Genomic DNA, 4476 nt, shown 5'->3' with positions numbered 1-4476 from the left:
ATGACCCTAACCCCTCCCCAATGGAGGGCTGTGGCTCAGGAGGTGGAGCGGGTCGTGCACTAATCAGATGTGGCTCCTCCAGTCTGCATGTTGAAGTGTCCTTGGAAAAGTGCCATCATCGTGAGTGTGTGTAAATGATTTGTTACTTTCTAAAAGCAGTTGGCACCTTGCATGGCAGCCAGTATGTATGAATGAACGTGTGTTACAGCATGCAAAATGCCATTATATGAAACATTCAAACAACTGTTTGTCATGATGAAAGTCCAGTGAAAAGTATGTATGCATGCATGTATCACCAATTTTGGTGATTTCAAACTTTTCAGTCAAACAGAAAGTGTTTCTTTCGAAGTTGAGAAAATCATCCAGCTTCTTATTAACATTCAAATACCTCTGAGATCATCTAGAAAAATGATAAATGATATGATATGTCTTGGTGAGAGTTTTTTTTTGAACTGTCACATCAGATGGAAATATTCAAGATGCATCCTTTTATACACATTTCCCCAAAAGCGCAGCCTGGCATGGTTATTGTAATATCTTGGAAAACTGTGAGCCCTTGACTAGATTTTTAAATAAAGCTCTGAGAGTTTGTCCACACAACACAAGCTTGTAATGACAGTAGCTGTCCCCGAGTGGGGAGGGCCAAAGAGGGGATTAAGACATCAGTGAAATATGCAAACACAACACTGTAATGTGTCATCTGCGTGCTCGAGGGAGCAGAAAGAGAGGAAAAAGTAAGAGGGAGACAACATAAATGAGAAAAAAAAAGGAAGATTCGCTGCCAAAATGTTTAAACAGATACGTTTTATTTATGCCACTGTGTCAGGAGAGTGCTTGCCGGTATACAGTTGCCTTTACAATATAACACAGCGACATCATCTGTGTGTGTGTGTGAGTGGGTTCATCAAATCAATCAGGTTTAATTAAACTGTACAGTGATTAAGGGGCAAATTCCTCAGTCTGTCGGCTTGCGCACATCCTGTTTCAGCACGCACACACACACACACACACACACACACACACACACACACACACACACACACACAAACACGGCGACTAGTGGTGCACTAGCCCACAGCATCTTCAGAGTGACTAATCTACTATTAGCACTTGTCTCCCAGGCCCTCCCTTCCTCCTTCTCCTCCTCCTCCTCTGTTCATCCTTCTCACCACTCCCTTCTTCTTCTTCGTCGTATGCTTCCTTCTCCTCATCGACTCCAGCTCAAAGGGCTTTCCTGATTGTTTAAAAAAATAAAATAAAATCAAAAAAATAATTGGTGATTATGAGATGACAAAATCTTAATTCATTGGTCACGTCTTCATCTATCTTATGCATCTTCTTCCCCGCCCCTTCACCTCTTTCCACATTCATCACAACACTCTTATCTTTCTAAACTCCTCACTGTTTCGTCTTAACTTCACCATATTCTCTTTCTTCTTTGCCTTTGAACTGTGCTTCACCTCCTCATGTTTTCTTTCCTCGCTCCTCTTCTCCCTCCTGTACCATCTCTGATCCATTTTATACTTCTGCACTAATGTCTCTCTCACTCTTTCCCCTTTCTGCATTTTCTTCTCTTCCTTTCTCCCCTCCAGTCCTCCTGCTTCACCACCACAGCATCCTCCTGAGTCTCTCCCTGGTGATTGTATCTGTGAGATAAGCTGGGTGTCAGACACGAAATGTTCTCCAATTTCTCTGTGTCTGCTGCTGGTGAGAAATGGGCAGACTGAAAGATAAAGTCAAAGAAATACAGCAGGGTGGGAGGCAGTAGGAAAAGAGTGCAAAGAGAAAAGACAGACAGGCATTTATATTTTATACCACCATCACTCATCCAGATCTGCTTGTAATTGAGTACAGCAGTACAATAATTCGAAAGGAAGAGTGTGAAATTTGGGCAAATACACTTTTTTTGCTTTCTCTGAGAGAGTTAGAGACGGAAAATTAAAACCAATCGCAAGTCTGTAGGGTGAATGAAGCTATAACCAGCAGTGGACAGATAGTCGGGCACTGTCCAAAGTTGACAAAATCCACCTACCAACACTGGCTGCAAAATAGTCTTACACATCACACCTCATAGAACGGCAAAATGTCATTTTTACAAAAGCTATATAATGTTTTAATCAGTGAGCCAGGCCAGAAGTTAAACTGGTGTCTGTAGCTTCAAATGTACTGAACAGACATGAGAGCTTTCAATCTTCTCATCTAACTCTGAACAAGAACGCAAGTAAGAGTGTTTCCCAAAATGTCAAACTATCTCATAAAATTTTTAACATTGGAAGAACAGACAGAAGTCAAAACATGAGTGCACGGTCAGGATCAGCCGAGTATCGCTGAATATTCATGTATCATTAGTAGGAGACACAGTTTCTACAGTCTATATTTTCTCAGCATCATCTTGAGGATGCTTTAAATTTGTTTGTTTGGCCGTGTAAAATATGTTTTGCAGATGTTTTTGCAGATGACGAAACGGTGCAAGCGGAAAGAAAGCAAATACAGGAAAAGATGGAGGATGTGCAGAGACACTGTGGATGAAAATGACTAAAAATAGCCTGCACACCAAACCTCTCCGAGTGTGGTATTTGGTTCCTGCACCTCTCCTCTTTAGGCCCGGGCTGGGGCAGGACAGCTAGACAGTCGTTGTCTGATTGATTGTGCAGAACAGGAGAAGAGGAGAGTGGTTGCCATGGGGACAAAAAAAAAGAGAGTGGCCTTCTCTCCATTTTTTTTCACAGAGGACTAGTAATTGGTGATAAACTTGAAGGGAGGGGTTGGAGGGTGGTAATCAGACGCAGCCAAGCACGGCGGCTTTTGCAGAGCCGAAGAAGTGTTGCAGAACTCAGGAAGTGTGTGCGTCACTGACAGAGAAGTCAGTTTGTGTGTGTTAAAGGCAAAAGGAGTGGGAGAGGATACTTGCAGTGTGTGTGTGTGTGTGTATGTGTGTGTTTCCCAGTCAGCTGGAGGTGACTGAAGACAAGGTGTTAATGAAATGTATAAAAGGAAACTGTTCAGTTGAACTGCATCCAGCTGAGAGATGCTCCATGTGGCACTGCAGACCATCGAACCCTCTCAGGATCACACAAGTTCACTCTAACTCTGTTTTCATCTGCAGCCGCAGCCTGCAGGAGGGGCTCCAGGCATAACAAGGACTGCACACACACAGTCACACACAGCTAGGAGCTGGGAGTATAGGGTGTGATGAGGAGAACGACAATACATTTATTTTGTGTCAGAGCCAGGAAACAACACAGCCGCGGGATGTAAATCACTACAGGCCTTTTAGCTGGATGCTTTTTCATGTTTAAGATTTCACAGCCCTCAGGGAAGCTGCATGTACTACATCTCACCTTGAAGGTCAGGATGAATGTGTTTATTGTATGTAGGAGTTCAGTGTGCACAAAGACCTGAAATTTACTGGAAATATTCCCCCTTTTTTTTAGATTCTCCTGCAAGACATCCACAGCAGAGGCTGCACGTCAAAGATTTTATTTCCAGGTTTAAGATTTATAAAGGGTAGACAAATACAACTGAATGAAATGAATAGACCCAATATTTTATAGCAATATATTTAGATATTTAGATGCCATGTCTGAAAGCAGAGAGATGGAGTCACGGTTCAAGCAGGTTAACCAGGAATATGCAGACCAAATGCAGACTACAGAGACTCCAGGAAGAGCAGTCTAACAAGCAAACAAATAAAGTCTGTGAAACAAGAAAACAAAGTAGTACTTGCAACAAGACTGGGAAACAAAACATAAAATGAACTGAAATATACTGAAGAAACACACTGACTAAATAAACAAGTGAAGACAGGATTACAAGACACAAGTAAAACCAATCGAGGACAGGTGAAACTAATAAACAGCCTGTAAACACTGACAGGAAGTAAATTTACATATACAGGAAAAGGGGAGAAATACATAATAAAACAGGAAACCCTAACCAAGAAACCAAAAAAACATAATATGTACAGGAAACCCTAACCAAGAAACCAAAAAAACATAATATGTGGTTGATTTCCAGGCCAGGAGGATATATGATATTTTTAGGCTTCAACCATTCCAAGCATCAAAGCCATTTGGCTCTTCTTCAAACGTCGACCCTGGAGTGTTCTCAGAGCATCTAAAGAGCACAAGTTGAAGGTCAGACTCAATGTCCTTTTAAAAGATCTTTGGAAACATTTCAAATGTCTTTGACCAGATATCATACAAGAGAGGACAGAACCAAAACTGATGTGATGTTCTGATCTGATGTGAAGACCTCTGCTGCCTGACATCACTCACATATTGGAGGAATTGTTGGATAAATTCTGTTCTGGATAAATGCTTGTACCCAATTTCATCTGACAGCCTCATACGTAGTTCACAGGCCCGAGCCTCCTTCAAAGGGGCAGTGGGTAGACAGATGGAGGAAGTTGCAGGAGTTTATGACTTATGACATTTTTTGGTATATTTCCACATAATCTACTCTAATTTGAAGGTA

This window comes from Larimichthys crocea, chromosome VII, assembly GCF_000972845.2.
Source record: "Larimichthys crocea isolate SSNF chromosome VII, L_crocea_2.0, whole genome shotgun sequence".
In the NCBI taxonomy this organism is placed as follows: domain Eukaryota; kingdom Metazoa; phylum Chordata; class Actinopteri; family Sciaenidae; genus Larimichthys; species Larimichthys crocea.
Note: the sequence above shows the minus strand (reverse complement) of the source record.